At 35.3% G+C, this 22,009-nt stretch overlaps 1 protein-coding gene across 2 annotated transcripts in view; it reads right to left on the reverse strand.

Moving 5' to 3' along the window:
• LOC129887508 (G-type lectin S-receptor-like serine/threonine-protein kinase LECRK3) overlaps nucleotides 1-15,874 on the reverse strand; it is a 31,013-nt gene extending 15,139 nt beyond the window's left edge. For both annotated transcript variants that reach the window (XM_055962624.1, XM_055962623.1), the window contains exon 1: nucleotides 15,733-15,874. The gene's annotated coding sequence lies outside the window, so the exon portion shown is untranslated. The remainder of the gene's footprint in view (nucleotides 1-15,732) is intronic.
• Between the last annotated feature and the right edge of the window lie 6,135 nt (nucleotides 15,875-22,009).

The raw sequence follows: 22,009 nt of genomic DNA on the forward strand, positions 1-22,009 counted from the left end.
TGCATCAATTTGCTTGATAGGAAATGTCAACTTGCTACTCTACAACTCAGAGGGTGGGATCTTGACCTTGTTTGTCTTTGAGACAGTGAGAAATAGGAATCACTCTCTTTCTTGAAGAAGCCTCACTTGTCTTAGGTACTTTACTAATATCTGAAAGCATTTTATTCTTTTCAATCATGACCATCATATTATCAGGTGCTACATCAACCTTTTTTGTGATATCAGCCTTTCTGATTGGTATCACGTTATCAACTTTGACTTTTTTTGAGACATGATTCTTTAAGTAGAATTTTGAATCAGCAAAGTGCGCTTTTGTCTCGGTGAAAGGTTCATCATCACCAACTACCTTCTTTTGAACCCCATCTTCAAAGTATTTGAAATATTGATGGTAGGTGGATGGTACCACTTTGTTGTCATGTATCCATGGCCTTCCTAACAAGATATTATATGAGGTCTTTGAGTTAATAACATGCATCCATGTACTCGAACTCATATCTCCCATCATTATATCTAATTTGACAGCGCCAATGGCTTGCTGCCTCCTTGGTTAAATCCCTAAATCATCAGACGACTTTCAGAAAGTTCATTTATTGGGATTCCAAGTTCCTTCGCAGTGCGAATAGGAAGAATATTGACCCCAGATCCATCATCCACCATGATCCTATTTACTTTATGTCCACGCACAAAATTTACCATATATAAAAAATGATTATGCAACACTTCACCCAATAAAAGATCATCATTAGTGAATGTAAACTTCGCATCACAAGTGTCCACTTCTTCAGAGTGAGACTTGATAGGGTCTTCATGTGATGGAAGTAATGATGGCGATGAGTCTTCTCCCGTTGTCTATTCTTTATCAATGTTATAACACAAGGCCTTGGTGTCACAACAAGAAATCTTTTCACGGAACCAACTTGGCAAAAATTCCTCTAATGTCACAGGAGAACGTTGCTTTTGATAGTAATTCCCCCCAATTCTTGACTTCTTCACATTTTTCTTTACTCTTTGAGTTTTAGGTAGTTTTTTTATCTTTGCTCTTGTCACTTGCTTACTCGCCTCTCTTTGCAAGCTCGTTTTACAACTTCTTCATCGTGTCATTAAAATCCATCTTTGATCATCAGTATAAGCACCGCAAGATTGATTTTCCTTTAGAGGTTTATCTTATCCTATTACTTTATTCATCAAAGGAACGAGTGATGATGTGTTAACATCTATCGGTTTGAAGTCACCAAATTTAATTATTTTTGGTGGTGATGTGGCTAGGACATTACCATCATTATATATTTCGACAAAGTTGCAAAAAACTATGTGATCGAGTGAACCAAAAGTGATAGAGATTTGATTTGAACTCTTCTTCTCGTAATCAAGTAATATCTTTCCTTCACGGGCTAAGTCCATGATCTTTTCCTTAAAGATAAAACACTTTTCAATAGGATGGCCCATCAAAGATGATATTTGCAGTAATTTGGATCATTAGTCCTCCCAGCCTCATCTAGACACTTTATTTCAGGTAGCTCAAAGAGTTTTAATGCCAGAAGCTCTTCAAAAATTGATGGAACATCTGAGTCCAAGAACAGATACTCTTTTGCCTGTATTTCCTTCAAAGTTAGCTATGACACCCCTCAAAATTTTTCCCTAAGATTCGGACCTTTTTTGTATTCGGGTAGGATCGAACTCGAGTATTGTGGAGCATTTGCATGAGTAAGATGAGTCATTGAGAAATTTAGCAGCGTTACAGGTGATGTGGGGTCATGAAGGACCCCTAGGACCAAATCAATCCAAAAGATTCATCGGGGCTAAGTTTGAGGAGGAGTTCACATGAGGGGTTGACTTCTAATGAACCTATCTTTTGAAATATGACGATCTGGGTGGCCCACGACCTATTGAATTAAAGGTCATCGAGTCTTCTTTCCAAATCCACCAAGAATGTACATTTTGGAGTTTGGAGTCAAAAGATATGACGATTCTAAGACGAACTAGCACGGCAGGAATTTCATTTTTGGGCCTGGGTTATAACTGCTGGGGAAATAGCCTTGGCGCTGTAAGGGAGCGATGCGCCACTATTGCACCAAGAATGTGCCTCAGTAGTTTGGTCCTTGGTGTGATGCGCCACTAAAAGGTGTGCAGGGATTTTCAAGCCAATTTCCAGAACCCAGGAAATATTGGCCTTGGCGCTGTAAGGGCGCGATGCGCCACTATCGCGCCAAGAATGTGCCTCAGTAGTTTGGTCCTTGGCGTGGCGCGCCACTACGAGATGTGAAGGTTTTAGGCATAATCAGCCAGGCGCTGCAATGGCGCGATGCGCCACTATCGCGCTAGGAGCATTTTTGTCTATTTTTCAGAACTTTTGAAAAGGGGTAATTTGGGAATTCCCCCAAATTATATATGTATCATCCTTAGCACATTTTGGAATCATTTTTCAATCCCTCACTCTCTCTCTAAAAAAAGCCCTAGGAGTTCCTCTCTCTCTCTCTCTTTCTTCTTCTCCATTTCCAACAAGGAGAGTTCCAAGAGCTTCAAGATTTGAGTTCCCCATTGAAGACCCAACATCAAGGTTTTCTTCAAAGTCTTCAAACAAGATATGTAAGGCTAACCTAAAATATGGATTGAGTTCTTCCATATGCCCATAGATGTGTTGGTTAGGAGTTGTGAAAGAGTTGCACCTTCTAGAAAGATTTTCTTGAAAGTTTTCCCTAAACTATGGAATGCTTTTAGATACAAATGGTTGATTGGTGATTTTAATGACTTGAGTTACTAAATAGTTATTTTTCATATTATTAACTACAAATGTATCCTTGTATATAGATTTATAGATGTTGATGATATTCTTGAGTTGAGTTTTGTTGAGAGTATGGATTCATGTTTCATTCACATGAACCCAAGATGAGGTTTCTTTGGTCATAATTTGTCTTGAGTTGAGATGGATGGTTTTGTGTATATGTGTATTGATTGGAATGAAAAGAATGAATTGGATAGTTAAGAATGTCCTTTTGCTTCCATAAATTGAACATAGGACTAAAATAAGGATTTTGGAGTAGATGTTTGACGATTGATGTGATGATGATATTTAACAATGATATGATGATGATGTTTGATGATGATGATGATGTGATGATGATGTGAATAATGGTATTTGACGATGATGTGAATGGAGAGGTTATGTTGATGAGCATGTTGTGTGATGAAGTGGATTGGAGTCTAATGCGATTTTGTGGTATGTGATGTGCATAATTTGAGTTGATTGGAGTCTTAGGAATATTTTGAAAATAAATGATCTTTTGAGGAGGAGCTTTAACTAAATTATTTATGAACCTTTTTGCATAAACTATTTACACACTATTTTGATTCTAAAGAATTATTAATTTCATCTCTGATTTAAAAAGAGTTTAAGAATGAGTTGAGTTTGAAAAGTCTTTTAATTATTTTGAATATGAGTATTTTGAGTATAAATGAGTTTGAACACTTTTACATAAAAATGTCTATTTTGAGGTAGAGTTGAGGAGTTGGAATTATATTTTAAATGCATATAATATTTTCTACATCCATTGAGTTGAGATGGTATCAATTTAAAGAGAAGAGTTTGATGATTTGAGATGAGTCGATTTGAAAGAAGGTCCAATGAGGCCAGATTTGATTAAGTTTTGAAAAGAGTCCAATGAGACTAAATGAGTTGATTTGAAAGAGTCCGATGAGACTAAATGAGTATTTTGAGTATGTTACTCACTTGATAGATATGAGCATATTAAGTCTTGGGAGGAGTATCGATCACCGAATTAGGTAAGAGTAAAGTCCATACTCAAATCCAATAACTACATCGCCAAACATAGGAGGGGATTGAACCGTTAAAGTCGGATGCTTCCCCCAAAATGTTTTTCCTGACATTATAGGACTCGGTTGGATTGGATCCATGATTGGTTGATGCGTTCATACTCTGGCAAGGTATGAACGGACGCAACAACGTCGGCTTGTTGTACTATCACTCGCTCATATAGTGATGGTTGTCGGTTAGAGAGACTCCTAATTGAATGGATTGTGCTTGATCTGATTGGTTTGATTGTGATTGTAGATGATTGAGTTGAATTGTAAGACATTGCATAACTTAATTTGCATATTTATTGAGTTGAGCCCCTTTGAGTTGATTGTGAGTTGATTGCATTGATCGGATTGGATTAGATGAATTGTGATTTGATAGTGTGCGATTGGACTGGATTGGATTAGATGATATGTTGATTGGGTTGAATGGAAGGTTATATGAATAGATTGGATCGGATCGTATATGACCGGGTTAAACCGATTGTATACGATTGGATTGAATCGGATGATATATGATTTGATTGAACTGTATTGTGTATGATTGGATTAGATTATATGATGTGTGATTGGTCTTTGTCTAGAAATGTATTCTTACTTTAGACTTATGATTTCTTATGTGAGTCTCTCCTACCTTTCTGATTCAAGATAGTTGATCCGATGTTATTCTTTCTTGAGGTATGTTTCATTCTGCCATATTACATACTCGTACATTCCATGTACTGACGTCTATTTGGACCTGCATCGTTTCATGATGCAGAGACAGGTTTAAGAGATCGTCAATAGGAGCATCATTGGGGATCTATTCGCATTCAGCATATTGGTGAGTCCTCCCCTACATTTGGAGGAAGCCGCTTATGTTATTCTTGCATCGAGTTAGCCCTTGTCATTTGATTTGAGGTAGCCATGAACATGTCATTGGCACCAATTAGATAGTACTGATAGAGGCTTCATAGAGTAGATAGTGATGGGTCGATTGAGTATTTCTTTCATTGAGTTATTCTTGACAAACTATTTTTAATGACAAATATTTTAGTTGATTTGTTGGCCCATGGCCTTTATTCTTTGAGTTGGATGGGTGATTTGAGTTGCCCGCTAAATTATTCTTTATTTTTAAACTTTCCGCTGAATGAATGAATGAACGGATGTGTGATCGAGCTATGTGGTTCGCTCGGGAGACAGAAATGGTTCCTGAGTGCCGGTCACGTCTAGGGTACCCTCTCGGAGCGTGACATCAGATTTCTACCAGTATTATTCTGAAAAGTCGTGGTCTTTACCCTTTGATTCTTGCTTAGATTTGTAGTCACTTTCAAAGGTACAACATTAACATTCATCAACTCCTTATTTTCAAACTTAGGTGCCGATTTTTCTCCCTTCTTTACCTCCATTTTGTCTTTTTCCTTACGAGGCTCATAAATAAGTGGTTTTTCAATTCCGCTTGCAGATATGCTCAACTTCATATCATGAGAACGTGTGGCTAGTTCATCAAATGATTTGGGTTTAATACCCTATAGGATATAACAAAGTCCCTAACGCATTCCTTGAATACACATTTCTATTCCAGAAGTTTCACTAAGCCTATCCTTACAATTGAGGCTTGCATTCTCCATCGGTTGATGAACTTGATGATATGTTCATCTTCCTATTGATGTGTATTTGTGAGTTCAACCATGCTCACAGTACGCCTTGTGCTATAGAAACGATTGAGAAATTTATGCTCATGTTGTTCCCAACTATCAATAGAGCCAATCTCGAGATCTGTATACCAGTCAAAGGCATTTCCTTGTAAGGAGCGCACAAATTGTTTGACTAGATAATCTTCATATATTCCAGCATTATTGCAAGTTTCAACAAAATGGGCAATGTATTTCTTTGGATTTCCCTTTTTGTCAAATTATTGAAATTTTGGAGGTTGATAACCTGCAGGCATCTTCAAAAAATCAATTCTTGAAGTGTATGGCTTTGCATACGTAAATAATGACTTTGAAGATAAGTCATACTTATCTTTGATAGTTCCAATAATGAAGTTATTCAGTTGATGAATGGGAATTTCTCCTTCAGCGGATACTTGTAGCTCATCACCCACATTTATTTGCTTTGTAACTGAATCTCCCTTTTTTGTATCATGGTACGTTTTCCAGGTGCATGACTTGAGTCTCCCTCCATAAAATTTTCAACTCTGTCCATCAACTTGACAATTCGATTATCCTGATCTTGCACATATTTTGTTAGACCTTCAATTGCTTTTGTCAAACTCGCCAGTTGTTCTTCAACAGTTGAGGCGTTAGTCATCATCGCTTGGATGACTATTATGGATGACGGATTAAAGCACGAAGTTTTCCTCAAACTAAAATTTATTTGAAATAAAGTTATGTGGAGTGACTGGGGCAGATCTCGTGATCAAGACATTATCTTAATCTTGAATAGTGCAATTCCTTGTGTTAAAAAGACTAAGTCGAGCCAACATCTTTTTAATAATATTAGCTATATTCTCTCCTTCTTTCAATTCATTCGGAAAGAATCTTGCCTCCTTTGAAGATGGAAGATCAAAAATAAGAACTAATGCGGACGACACTAGAAGTTCTTATTGTCCTAGCAAGTTTTCTTTGTTCCTAGTGATGGGTCCCAAACTTCCCATAGTAGCATCCAGTATGTTCTCCACCTCAGAGGAAAACTTGGAATCAGTAGCCTTAGCAACAGTAGTCCTGGAGTCAAACTTCTTAGATGTCATTTAAGTATTCTTGAAGCTTGATGATTGATGTAAAGAGATGAGAGGTAGAGATTGTCTCACTAGGCGTGCCAAAATTTATAAACAATAAATTTTTGAGCCGAGAAAAATAAATAATCAAGACTGGAAAATTGGAGTAACAAAATGTAATATTTAATTTCAAAATATAATCCTCTGATTCTTCAAATAATATGAAATATGTTGAACTTGAATTTGATTTAGAATCAAGGGCTTGAATAGCTTGATCTTGAATCTTCGTCTTTAAATTTGGATTTGAATTATTCATCACAAACACTTGTACGATTATGATGAATAATAAATATGAACAAGTAACTTGATATCGAACTTTTTGATATTTGCCTTCATTCTTGATCTTGAACTTGAACTTGAATTTAATTACTTGAACTTTGTAGCTTTATAGAGAATTTACGGTCTTTGATCCACGTGCTCTCTTCTTGCTTCTTGTTCTTCAAAACCCCTCCCTTTCTGAGAATAATGAGGACCCTATTTATAGTTGTAGGGAGTGGTATGCTTGTGCGATTTGATTGGTCGGTTTGAACTGACCAATCAGATGCCTTTGGTGAAAAGCTTCAATTTGATTGGTCATAACATATCACATATACACGTGATATTATTCTAGTGGCTTATTTAATTTAACTTGGATTGACACATAAATTTGACATGTGACATGATTTTAGTGGCTTATTTAATTTGACTTGAATTGCCACATAACTTTGACATGTGTCATGATTTTAATTGCTTATTTAATTTATCTTGGATTGCAATCTAACTTTGGCACATCGCATGATTTTAGTGGCTTATTTAATTTGACTTGGATTGCCACACTTTTTAGACTATTTTCTTGAATTTAATATAGTCTAAATTAATTTATAAATTTTAATCCAATATAATTTTAATGTTTGCAATTATAACAGAAATATTTACGTTTCAAGATAATATTCTCCTATATATATAAGAGGCTATGATACATAATTCTTGACCAATATGTGTGTTTGAGCTATGTGCTTATAGCCAACTATTCTTTCCTTGCCAAAAGTGTTGGACCCACTTCATTATTTTCTTTTCCTTGCTAAAAGTGTTGGACCTACTTTATTATTTTCTCTGTTTTAATTTTTTTTATGTTATATATTTAAAAATTACGTTTAAAAATATTATAAATTACAATAATTAACAACTTAAATATTTAGTTATATATTTAAAAATTACGTAAAAAGTATTATAAATCACAATAATTAACAACATAAAATATATTTAAAAATTGGTTGAGTCTCCGAATTCTATCCATGCCACATAAATTGGGACAAGTAGAATAACATATATTATTTTAAAATTACTTAAAAAGTACTATAGATTATAATAATTAACAATTTAAAATAAATCATATACAAAATTTGGTTTGCTCTCCATATTTCATTTGTGCAACATAAATTGGGACAGAGAGAGTAATACATATTAATTGAAAATGATGTAAAAATTACTTTAAATCGCAATAATTAAAAACTTTAAATATTTCTAAAAATATATAAGAATTTGATTGACTCTCCAAATTTCACTAATGTCATATAAATTAGAACAAAAAAAATAACATGTATTTGAACTCGTGTTAACACATATTCCAATATTTAATATAACGAATTTGAACCAAACTCTCCTGTTTTAGAACAATCCTGTAAAAAATTCTCGTCTCCAATATATACTAAATTAATTACTTATCTAAATTTGGTGAAACTTTATTTAGATATATCAATCAAATTACAAAGTGAAAGACACCTCGTACAGTCAAATTAATTAATACCACCAATGATTCATCTTTTAATGAAGATTTGGTGTGTCCACCTCCAACTTACAAATGAGGATGCTAGGCATTACCCATTTTCCTCATTCGTGTATATACTTTTTGTATTGGTAATAATATGCTGTAAGCGAAGACTATTTGACTAAACACCAAGTAAGTGTAGAGAGGATCACAATCAATCGTTGAATTGATCAACGCTGATCAGACCAATGATTAGTTAGGGCATTCGAAAAGGTATTGACTAAACTTGTCTCATTAGGGGTGGGCAAGGTATCGTATATATCGAATTACCATACCATTCCAGAAGTTTTGATACCGTAGTTTTGGTATTATGTTATTTGGTATGGCATATGGTATACATTTTAAACAGTTTTGGTATTCGATCCGATATTTGATATTTAGAAATAACATATAAAAATACCGAATACCATACCAAAGTATATAATTACACACACACACACATATATATATATATATATATATATATATATATATATATATATATATATATTTATTATTATTATTATTAAAATACTAAAAAATATGAAACCAATGTTATAAATACATTAAATATGTGGATTGCCCATTTAGTTAATACATAAACTTCTTATATTCATGCATACATATTCCCTAGGTTCTATGAATCATTTTGGATAAGTATGTATCCATTAATTTGAGCATTTAATATAATGACTTTTGGAGTGATTTCTCAACCTATAAATAGGTTTGTCATTCCCTATTGTAATAGACACTTGAAGACATGAATAAGATAATCTCTACATTCTACTCTTCATATATTTGTCTATAAATCTTGTTCTATATTACTTATATTTTAAAATGCGTTATCAACATGACACTCTAGCCAATTGAGATTAAGTTATAGTTTTTCTTCAACTCATGTTCTGGTTGATCTCATTATGAGAATCGAGAAGGAAAAAAATGATAATTACTGCAATCAAGAATATTCTATGCATAAAATCAGGTATGTATATTTCAAGAATCTTCTTATGATTTAGAAATAAGTTTCAATCGATATTCGACAATACAATAGCGTTTGGTTACTAACATTCACCAGGAACCAAAGGAATATGCTCCTACTAGTTGAATATTCTCTGCTCCACAAAATTTCTTAAATAAAAGAAAGTATAATGTTTTGGTAGCATTCGTTTGAAGGAAAACACCAATCTTTTAAATAAATTTGATTGTAATCTTGAAACTTGAAATATATCTTAAGTGCCCTAGCCCGCCGCCACTACCAAAAACCTAATTTTGCCTATTTTTCTGGTGGGATGGCCACCACGTCGCCGGATCAACCCCCACTGGGATTGATCAGATAATACCCATATCGGAAAAAGCTTCTAACATGAATTTTGCATCCATCCTTAGACCCTAGACCCCCACTAGTTAGGAAGAAACATTTGCCATTGAAACCTATTACTTATTTGCATGGAGAACCACGCGTAATATGGGAAGAAAAAGAGGTAGATCAAATGATACTGAATGATAACTTGTAGTATGCTGTCATTGGAAAGTTTTCTCATGGATGGCCAGACATCCAAGATATTAGATGATTAATTCTAAAACAGTGTGAATTAAAAGGTGAATGCAACATTGATTTGCTGAGTAACAGACATGTGCTTATAAAGGCATCATCTTTAGAAGACTATGTCAATATTTTTTCGAAATCATCGTACTATATTACACATCGAAATTGGACTTTTCCAATGAGAACTCTTAAATGGAATTCTTTTTTTTGACCTTGAGGAGGAGACAACTACAACGATTGCTTGGATCTCTTTCCCATCTTTGCTTCCCAACTTCTTTGGGAAGGTATCAATGTTCTCACTAGTAGCAGCTATAAGCAAGCCGCTTCAAGTGGATCTTGCTACTCAAAATCAAATAAGACCAAGGACCAAGGTAAAAGTAGAAGTGGACTTGCTGAGTGAGTTCCCAAAAAGAATAAATTTAAGGCTTAGAAAGCAATCAGGAGAGATATGTGGAAAATGGGTAAGAATAAAATATGATCATGTCACTAAGTATTGTACAAATTGCATAATACAAGATCATAATGAGAAAGAATGTTATATCATATATCCAGAGTTGCATCCACAAAGAGAGAAGGGAAACATGTTGGAGTAATCCAAGGGTCATGACAGGCAGGGGAAAAATATGGTGATGGAGAAAAAAGGAACGAAATGGGAAATAACACTCTAAAGCCTTCACATGATCAAAAGGGAGACAATCAAAGGAAGGAGGAGCAGTTTAGGGAACAAAAAAAAGGGATATAGATAATAGAGGAATCACATTTGGGAGAAACTGAAGCAGGTGTGGAATAAGAAACAACAACATCAAAATACTAGGGTGGTTGAGACAGTTAATCAATTTGACTCTAAATGAAAAAGAGAAAAAAGGAAATGATAAGTAGGCACAAACCAGCTCATTAAAGCAAAGGTGTGAGGAATTATTTGGAAAATATAAGAAAAGCTTGAGAACCGAAAAGAGTAATGAGGTACCTATTGAAGTGGAAGATAATTCTAACAAAGAAAATAGTCCAAAGCAAGATCCTAATATGAAGGATGAAGGAAGCATAAATAAAAAGGCTCAATCAAGCAGTGGAACTACTCAGAATGGAATTGAAGCCCTGAATAGTAGGGGTAGGGATGAGATAGATGATCTACAGTCAGACAATAGTCTTTTGTTAACAAAATCAACCCTGGACCTACAAGAAATAACAGTGGAGCAGAAGGAGGAGTTGAGAGACACAAAAAAAGATGACAACATGATAGAAAATATTAATAGTGTTGCAAGAGGACGGGACTTATCTCCTAGAAAAATAGCAAGAATGATGAGTGGTATGAAAAGAAATCATGCAAGTCTACCTCTACAAGTTTGAACAATAGGGATAGGGACTTAATTAGTAATCAATGATTGACAAAATTATATTCTAGAACATAAAATAAGTTAAAACTCAAAATTCTTTTGAGAGATTAATTGATCTAAATAGGAGACATCACTATTCACTGATAACTCTCATGGAATATTTTCAGGATCCACAAGAGTTGCATCAATTTAGAGATAAATTGGGAATGCAACATGCTTATTGTAATTGTTCAGCCAAGATCTGGTTATTTTGGGATGAGAAGTGGAAGGGACAAATAATAAGTGATAGTCTACAACAAGTTTCAATTCAATTAAAACAAAGCAATATGGAGGTATTGGTAACAACTATTTATGCAAGATGTAGTGCCCTTGAAAGACTAGAATTATGAAGGAATTAGAGAATATAGCTCAAGAATGTCAATATCCATGGATGATTGGTGGTGACTTCAATGTTGTGTTGAATAAAGATGAAAAACATGGAGGTTTGCTATTTTTACAGGGTGAAGCTACTGAATTTTCCCAATGCATCAAAAATTATGAGTTGGAAGAATTAAAGACTTCAGGAAGTAAATATACTTGATGGAATGGAAGGAGAGAGGGGAAGTGCATTTCTTAAAGGTTGGATAGGGTACTTGGAAATCAGGCTCTTTTCAACTTGATTCCATCAAGTGAGGTCCAACATTTAATAAGAAGGGTATCAGATTATGCTTCACTCTATGTTCTATATAATACAGAGGAAGAGATAACAGTTAAGCCTTTCAAGTTCCTCAATTTTTAGACAAAGCATAAAGAGTTCTATAAAGTGGTGAAGGACAGTTGAAAGGTGGATTTCATTGGATGTCCATTCTTGATTCTTAAGGTAAAGTTAAAAAGGGTCAAAGGTGCCTTGGCTAAATGGACCAAGGAAGTGTCTGGAAATATCTTTCAATAGATTTCCAACCTGGACGATGTAATTAAAGTACATGAGATACAATTTAAAATGATGCCTACAGAAATGAATAGAGCTTTACTGAAGAAAGAAGAAGTTGAATTAAGAAGGTATCTACATATAGAGGAGGAATATTGGAGGCTAGAAAATAGGTATGAACTGGTTTGAGGATGGTGGAAAGAATACAAAGCTCTTTCATTCATATGTGAGGGGGAGAAGAAAGAAACTTAACATTCAGGAGATCAGAATAGGTCAATAAGATCTTATTAATGGTACTGACAATATTAGAGCTGAAGCTATTCATTAATATGAAGAACATTTCAGGGAAACCTCATATAATGTAGAGAACAGGATGCTAAATCATATCTTTAGGTTGGTTTCTGATGCATAAAATGAAAAAATGACTGAATTGCCTACTAAGGAGGAAGTGAAAAAGGCAGTTTTTGATCTGAATGGAGATAGCACAAGTGGTCCAGATGGTTTATAAGGACATTCTTCAAAAATTGTTGGAAAATTATTTGAGATGATATAACACAGGTGGTCAGAGGAATTTTTTGTGGAAAAGAGATGCCAAAGTATATCACTCATACTAATTTGGTTCTCATACCTAAGAAGGAACATGTTAGTTCCTTTGTAGATTTGAGACCAATTAGTCTAAGTACTTTTGGGAACAAAATTATATCTAGGGTCCTCCATGGCAGAATAGCTGGGATGCTGCCTATGATTATTTCAGAGAATTAGTCAGGATTTATCAAAGGGAGAAGTATAATAGAGAATGTTCTTTGGCACAAGAGATTATTAAAAATATAAATCTAAGAAAAAAAATCATAATGTGGTGGTGAAACATGACATGGCAAACGCTTATCATAGAGTTTCTTGAATTTATTTGAAAAAGGTATTAAGGAGGTTTGGGTTCTGCGAGGCTATCATTGACATGATTTGGAGATTAATCTCAAGTAACTGATAGTCAGTACTAGTTAATGGAAAGTCCCATGGTTTTTTCTCCTTATCAAGAGAAATAAAACAAGGAGATCCACTATCACCTACACTGTTTATAATTGCTGCACAAGTGATATACAAGGGTCTCAATAATTTGTTGGAAGATGTCAATTTTAAAGGGTATGTGATGCCCAAATGGAGTCCAATAATCAATCACCTCTCTTATCTAGATGACACAACATTGTTCTCATAAGGTGACAGATAAATAGTAAAAAAATGATGAGTGTGCTAAGGAACTATGAATTAATCTCAGGGTAGTTGATTAATAGAGATAAGAGTTTTTTCTACCTTCATGAGAACACTGCTATTGCTGTAGGAATCAGACTGAGGAGATTGACAAGTATTAAAATGGAGAGTTTTCCATTTACATATTTAGGATGTCCATTTTTTTATGAAAGGAAGAATAAAACATATTTTGAAGATCTACTAAGAAAGGTGACAAGAAGAATTATGAGTTGGTAGAACAAATTCCTTTCCTTTGGTGGTAAAATGGTTCTGATAAGTCATGTTCTACAATCTGTGCCTGTATACTTATTGTCAGCTATGAACCCACCAAATAAAGTATTAGATCAGGTACATTAGATTTTTGCAAATTTCTTCTGGGGTAAGATTGGGAGAGATAGAGGAAAACATTGGGTTTCTTAAGAAGATTTATGCTATCCTTATGTTGAAGGAGGTATAAGATTTATATCCTTACATGATTCTCAAAGGCTCTATTTGCAAAGTTATTGATGAAATTTCAGGATTTCAATTTCATTATTATGGAGCACTTTTATGTGAAATAAATATTGCAAAAAGAAGCATCCTTCAGTGGTAAATAGTAAAGGGACACCCTATGTGTGGATAAAAATGTTATTGGTTAGAGAAGAAGTGGAACATGATATCTGGAGGCAGCTCAAAGCAGGAAACTCAAGCTTCTGGTATGATAATTGGACAAAATAAGGTGCACTATTTTTCACAGAGGAGACCAACAATATAGATGAAAGTTTAGAGATTAAAGGCCTCATTGTCAATGGGGAATGGGATAAAGAAAAGCTTCTAGGATTAATTTTTGGGAGATGACAGATCATATAATAGATACATTAAACCCATGCTAATTGAAGGGGAAAATGACAAAGCATGGTGGATGGCAGGCACTTCTGGAGCTTTTGCAGTCCAGTCTGCCAATGGTGTGGTGAGAAGAACAGAGTTGGCTGTGCAATATTTGGGTGTCTGGGATTCCTTTTAAATTGAGTTTTTTTTAATGGAGAGCATGGAAGGGTAGGATTACTATAGAGGATAATCTAAAGAAGATGAGGATCTCTTTAGCATCAAGATGCTACTGTTGTGAGAATTATGCACATGATACTATATCTCATTTACTACTAACTGCTCCTATAGCCCACATGGAGATTCTTTGATACTTGTGTAGGTATCAATATGGAGAGAGCCAATTTACCAATCCTAATTGAAAGATGATGGAAGGCTCAGGTCCCCGCAAAGCTCATTTGAGTATACAAGGCAATTCCATCAATTGTGATGTCGGAACTGTGGAAAAAAAGAAATACAAGGAGACATGATAAAGAGGTCACCAACCATAGAATGATAGAAAACTATCAAGACAGTGGGAATAAGGTGATTAAAGGAAAGTTGCGTTGGATAGATCTTTTAAAGGATGGTCAGGGATGGTTAAAGTCCTACAGGGATATAAGCCTAAATTACATCATCTAGCTATAAAGTGGAGTTTTCCTCAGTTTGGATGGGTGAAATGTAATACTGATGATGCTAGTAAAGGTAATCCTGGAGAAAGCTGATATGGACTTTGTATAAGGGGCACAAATAGAGATATGCTATTTGTAGAAGCTAAGGCAATAGGAACAACTGCCAATATGGAGGCTGAAGCAATTGCTATTCTGAAAGGTATGATACATTGTCAAATGTGTGAGTTTAGATGTCATTATAGAAACATACTCTCTGAGTCTCATGAAGATGATACTGAAAGAATGGAGAATTCCATGGAGTCTGGCGGTACACATAGAGGAGATTCAGAGGATAATGACTACACTACAAGTTCAAATCAAAGATACTTCTAGAGAGGCTAATCAATTAGCTAACCTAGAACTAGAGAGGCAGGAATTTATACAAGTTCATCACTTTAGAAATCTACGAGTAGTATGCAAAGGAAATCTAAATATGGAAAAAGCACAGGTCTATTCACTAAGAATAAAAGAAAGGAAAATAAATAGTTCAAATGTAACGGTCGCATAGATTTTTACAGCGTAGAGAGGAGTCTCACAGCAGGGGTATTTGCAAAATCAGTATGTATCATCAAAAGGGTTACACCGATATGAGACTAACTAAGCTAACTAGACTTAGATATGTGAGCTTACAAACTGAGTCATCACCAAAAGTTAGGGGCAGTAGAGTCAGATTAAGAAGTAAAACACGACAACTGGCTCTCAGACACATGACTCAGCTTTTCAAAAGATCCTAAGGACCCCAATTTCCTATCTGAGAACACCATTGAAAAGATGGAGAAAATGATAAGGGGAAGGCCACAAAATGAAAGGAGAAAGTTAAAGAAGATACCTTTGCGAGCCACAACTAAAGAGAATAGCCAGATCCAGGATTATCACCCAAAGCAGAAGTTTTCAAAGATGGCATTTCACAAGCTCTCTCAAAGGCAACATAGTAAGAGGAAGGAGATGAGAGACTCAGTTAGGAAATCCTATCTGAGGGTTTTTGTTTTTTATATTTGGCCGGAAAGGGTATTGGGTTTGGGACTACAATGTAAGAATGCACTAATTGTTTTTGGGTTGTTGGGGTCCATTTTTGGTAATACATCAAACAACAACAATCCAGTTAAATCCCATAATGTGGGATCTGGAGAGGGTAAAGTGTACGCAGACCTTACTGCTTCTAAGGTAGGACAGCTGTTTCCGAGAGATTCTCGGCTTAAAAGAAGCATAAAAAGATGTCAGATAAGGCTAAGAAGTTCAAAGTGTTATGGGTAAGCAAATAATGAATAACGCAAATAACGAAAGTGACACAGGTAAAATAGAGTAATCAAAGTACAAAAAATAATAGAAAGATAATAACAGAAGTCAGAGAACAAGAAATTATAGTGCGCTAATGCGCTTACTAATACGGAAGAATAACGAGACTATGTACTAACCTTCTACCCTAATATGGGTCCTCCACACCCTCCTATCTAAGGTCATGTCCTTGGTAAGCTGTAACTACGCTATCTCCTATCTAATCACCTCTCTCCAATATTTCTTCGGCCTACCCATACCTCTTCTGAAACCATTCATGGCCAACCTCTCACACCTCCGCACTGGGGCATCTGTGTCTCTCCTCTTTACAAGCCCAAACCATCTCAGTTGCATTTTCCACATCTTGTCTTCCACCGAGGCCACTTCTACCTTGTCCCAAATAGCCTAATTTCTAATCCTGTCACTCTTGATATTCCCACACATCCATCCTTGGTAAGTTGTAACTGGGCCATCTCCTATCTAATCACCTCTCTCTAATATTTCTTCATCCTACCCATACTTATTCTGAAACCATCCATGGCCAACCTCTCACACCTCCGCACTGGGGCATCTGTGTCTCTCCTTTTTACAAGCCCAAACCATCTCAGTTGCATTTCCCGCATCTTGTCTTCCATTGAGGCCACTCCTACCTTGTTCCAAATAGACTAATTTGTAATCTTGTCACTCTTGGTATTACCACACATCCATATCAATATTCTCATCTCGTCTACTTTCATCTTTTAAATGTGAGAGACCTTAACTGGCTAATACTCCGCCCCATATAATATAGCCAGTCTAACAACCACTTTATAGAACTTTTCCTTAAGTTGTGGTGGCACATTCTTATCATATAGCACACCATAAGCGAGCCTCCATTTCATCCACCCTACCCCAATATAATGTGTGACATCATCGTCAATCTCTCCGCTGCCTTGCATGATAGACCCAAGGTACTTGAAATTACTTTTCTTTTGGATGTCTTGGTTACCAAGCCTAATTTCCGTGCCAACCTCCTGTGGTATCTCACTGAACTTGCACTCTAAGTACTATGTCTTGGCCCTACTCAAATTAAACCCTTTAGACTCCAAGGTATGTCTTCAATCCTCTAGCTTAGCGTTAACTTTCCTATGAGTCTCATCGATTAGGACTATGTCGTCCACAAGAAGCATACACCATGGCACCTCACCTTATATTTTTCGTGCCAATCCATCTATCACCAAGGAAAATAAAAATAGACTAAGGGCTGATCCTTGATGCAACTCCATCATAACTGGGAAGTGCTATGAGTCCCCTCCTACTATCCTTACCCTGGTTTTGACACCCTCATACATGTCCTTGATCACTCTAATGTACGCCATAGGTATACCTTTAGCCTCCAAACATCTCCATAGTATCTCTCGTGGAACTTTATCGTAAGACTTTTCTAGATCGATGAATACTATATGCAAGTCCCTCTTCCTCTCCCTATACTACTCCACCAGTATTCTCATAAGATAGATGGCTTTTGTAGTTGAGAGTCCCGACATAAATCCGAACTAGTTCTCTAAAATAGACACGCCTCTCCTAACCTCATCTCTACTACTCTTTCCCATACTTTCATAGTATGGCTTAGAAGCTTGATACCTCTATAGTTATTGCAGCTCTATATATCCCCCTTATTTTTGTATAGAGGGATCATTACATTCAACCTTTATTCTTCAGGTATCGTTGCTATCTTAAAGATGACATTAAATAACCTAGTCATCCACTCCAAACCTACCAAGCTCGCGCTCTTCCAAAATTCCTCAAGAATCTTGTCAGGACCGGTCGCTCTTCCCCAACGCATCCTACGCACAACTCCCAACACTTCCCATGCTACAACCCTAATACAACTAGCTATCCTATTCCACATAGTGTTCGCATCCCCACTACTATCCCAGGCCCCCATATCCTTCAATTTCTCTCCCATCTCTAGGATGCTAGCCATGTTCAAACTCCCCCATCTAATCCTAGGTCAGTCATTCCCGACCCTCTTCTTCCTTGTCATCTTGATCCCTAAATACATCACCAAAAGCTTATATCAGGTCATAAGTTTGTCGATCGAAATGACCTTACAGTCTTTGCACAGACCTTTATCATTCTTCCTAAGGAGTAAAAAATCTATCTGAGTCTTAGCCACTGCACTACGGAAGGTTACCAAATAGTCCACCTTCTTTGGGAAACTTGAATTGGCTATCACCAACCCAAAAGCTCTTGCAAAATTCGAAAGTGAAACTCCTTCTCCATTTCTGTCCTCGAAGCCAAAGCCTCCATGCATATCATCATACCCTCCCAAAATAGACCTGATGTGCCCATTGCAATTACCTCCCACAAAAAGCTTCTTAGTAGGCGGTATGCCTCCCACTAACTCATCCAAATCCTCCAAAAGCGCTTCTTATCCTCCCCGCCTAAGCCCGCTTGCAGTTCATAAACACTAATAATGTTTAACATGATCCCTTCAACGACTACCTTAATCGACATTATCCTATTAGTGACTATCCTATTCTCCACCACCTGATCCCTTAAATTACTGTCTACTAAAATGCCTACCCCATTCCTATACTTCAATCTACCAGAGAACCAAAGCTTATACCTGTCTACCTCCTTAGCTTTAGAACCTACCTATTTGGTCTCGTGTACACAATCTATATTAATCTTCCTCTTCTTTAGAATCTTAACTAGCTCTATGGATTTTCCCGTCAACGTCCTAATGTTCTAAGAACCTACTCTCAGTCTAGACGCTCATTTAACCCACTTACCCCTCCTTACCCTTATCCCCGTTCCTGAGCTAGAACATGACCTTAGTCTACCATCACTATCTAAAGCAACAAAAATGTGTATGAACTAATAAATTATTCAAAGGTTTAAAGTCAGCAAAATGTAACTATAATTGTATGAGCAAAGAATAGATATGGAAAGATATGGAAACTAGAGGTACCAACTCTAGTTGAAATGAACCTAGTTTCCGTCGGAAAACACTGTTCATATTGGAATACTGTTCACTTCAGAGTTATTATTCACGTTAGAGTTATTGTTCATGTTGGCTTGACAAGATGCTGTTCACAATGACCTTTGGGTTGTGTGGGTAGTAGGTCTTGGGTTGAACGAATCTTTGGGCCAAAAACCCAAAAATGATAAGCATTTAATGAAACAATATTTCATTGAGGAATTTCGTCGAATACCTTCAAGGTACTGTCCACAGTGCATAAAATAAAAGATACAAGGAGAATCTGCAATACCCAAAAAGCAATTTGAAGATTCATATCAAAATGGATACATAAACTGATTGAAAAACCAGTAAATCGGAAATGGTTCTATCTTAAATTATATTCTTTATTCCCTTTGTTTGTCGGTAAGCTCAGTCGGTTCCTAACCCCCTTTTCGATTGTAGTTACTATTGGATAATCCAATCCCTTCTTACAAATTCTAAATATGACCTGGAAAAATTGTAAAGATTAGAAAGAGAGAACGAGCATCCAAAATGTGCTTTGAAAAAAAATATTCCACAATGTTGAAAAGAAGGCCATGAGCCAAAATTTTGCTTAAAAAAGAAATATATTGATATTGAATAGATAAAGTTTTTGTAGCATGAGTTTGAGTATTATTTTTATTACGCTAATCTTGAGGGTAAGTTTTATATTTATCTTATTACAATTACTTATATTATGGAAGGCATTAGTCCATAGAAGTGATTATATTTTATGAATTTTGTTTAAATATTTTGAAAGACTCAAAGGGTGATTCATGTTGTACTTCAGTCTATTATACCATTGGTTGAGGGTAAGACGGTGGATTCAAGTACCATCACACCAAAAGGGTAAGACATCAAATTAAAGTCTGGATGCACCATAATAAAAAATATTTGAGGGTAAGATGGTATATTCAAGTTTAATCGCTACCAAAGGGTATGGCATCAATTTGAATTTTGATGCACCATGATGATAAGATATTGAGTATGAGTCCAATAGAATTATGGCCTAACATGCCTTCTATGGATAAAACATTGAGTTTGAGTATTAATACACCATAGTGATGATAAAATGATGACTAAGGCAAAAATAATATATCTTTCAATGAAAAGTCATGAAATTCATCCCATTGAATTTTCTCCATTCCCTAAAGTGAATATGATAGCAGTACATGATAAGTTTGAAATCCTCCCAATTGATTTGTTCTATTCTATCGTATCAATGTGGTAGCAGTGAATAATAAGTCTAAAAGAAGGCAAATGATTGAATAGATGAATAAGGGTGTGGAGGAACATAATTATAATAGTCATCATTGTGATAATTACAAAAGGAAGAACACTATGGGTTCTCCAAAAAGTCCTTCAAAATGTGAAGGTAATTTTTATCATCATAATGGTATGAAAGGTCATTAGACCGGTGTTCGTTATGCGACCTAATAATTTGATAAATTTATAAATTCTTCATCAAAAGAAAGGAAAATAAAGTGGTGGTACACTTGACCTTTCAAAATGATGTTAAGTTGGGTTGTGCAAAAATGATAAATTTTAAAGGCATGACAATGAGCTTATAATGCAGATTTATGAATCACATACACATGATTAGTCCATTCCCTGAAGAGAATATGACTTGCGACAAGCATCATGAATGCTCGACCATTGAATAAGTCAAGATGTGATATAAATATTATAGATTGGATATATTCCATAACTTACCTCTACGGGGGGTTTGAGAGAAATAAATAAAAATATTATGGGTTGGATATATGTCACAACTCACCTCTATGGGAGGTTTGAGAGAAATAAATAAATTTTATTTTGGCATAAATGGTCATTAGTTATGTACCTATGATACAATAAAAGAAATGCAAGAAACATGTCTTTTCTGTAATAATTTTGAACATGATAATAATAATAGATTTTTTTCCTTAAAGAAGATGGTCATCATACAGATGGTGTCATGAGATAGTACACAAAATTAATTGTCAACTTCGAAAGAGCTATTGTACTATCAGATGAATAATATTGTGGTTGTAGTAAGTTTCAAAAGAAATATTTTAAGTTTCAGAGGAATTGAAAACAAAAAATTATTATAATTGAGACTATAAATTATGGGAAAATTTAATATCTTCAGATTACTACAATCAAAATGGGTTATAAAAGGTTACCCATCTTTTTCTCTTGTTTGTTGTATATAAATATGTGCAAGATGATGGAATCACATGCAAAAGTAAACTAGAAGTTTACTGGAATAAAGATTAGTTGGCATGACCAGTTGGCCTTTTCAGTTCAAGTGTGATGCAAAAGTAATTAAGAATTCATGTGACTATATGATGACGAAATAAAAAATTCTTCAAGCATTTTCTTGTGTTGCTTGTTCTCAATAAAATGATCATTGTATCAGCTAAGGTTGGGATTGTATTCCCTGAGATTTTGGAACTTATAAAAAGGTGAATATGTACCCGTTCACCTACCATGTGAACCATTAGCAAACATCTATGGGATGGTCACATATGCTTTGTTGTCAACTTACAAATTGGTTTTTGTAAGGTTGTTTGCTCGGATTGTTAAATTAAGAGCACAATTCCAAACTATGAAATTATGCTGATAATATTGGTTGTTGTTAGCAGAAATTGCATGCCTCCAATTATAGCTAAATCATGGGTATGAGAACAAAACTCCCAAATAAGATTTGGTATGGGATAAATTTATTTAACATGTAACAACACATGTACGCATCAAGCCAAAAAGGTTTTCCCTTAATAATTATTTTCGGGTCAGGAACCATATAATTTCCATCTATACTTTAAATGTGTGATATCTGATTTAATTTCTCCAGCACACACAA

This window comes from Solanum dulcamara, chromosome 4, assembly GCF_947179165.1.
Source record: "Solanum dulcamara chromosome 4, daSolDulc1.2, whole genome shotgun sequence".
NCBI lineage: Eukaryota > Viridiplantae > Streptophyta > Magnoliopsida > Solanales > Solanaceae > Solanum > Solanum dulcamara.